We start from the raw sequence: 228 nt of genomic DNA, 5'->3' as shown, positions 1-228 counted from the left end.
GCGCACAAAACAGTCGCACACACACACCAATAAATCATAGAGTGATACCGATACAAAATTTACGAGCAAGTTCACGAGTCAAAGGCATTTGTAGCGGAGCGTGATAGCGACAACACAGCGGGACTCCGGCCATCGCTCAGGCGGGAATCACTCTTGTATTTCTCATTAATCGATAACTGATTCACGCTCGTTGAGATTAGTTGCATCGCTTCCTTGGCTGAGATTCTT

The sequence above is a fragment of the Penaeus monodon genome, chromosome 25 (genome assembly GCF_015228065.2).
Source record: "Penaeus monodon isolate SGIC_2016 chromosome 25, NSTDA_Pmon_1, whole genome shotgun sequence".
Taxonomy (NCBI): Eukaryota; Metazoa; Arthropoda; class Malacostraca; order Decapoda; family Penaeidae; genus Penaeus; species Penaeus monodon.
This window is presented reverse-complemented; position numbering follows the sequence as displayed.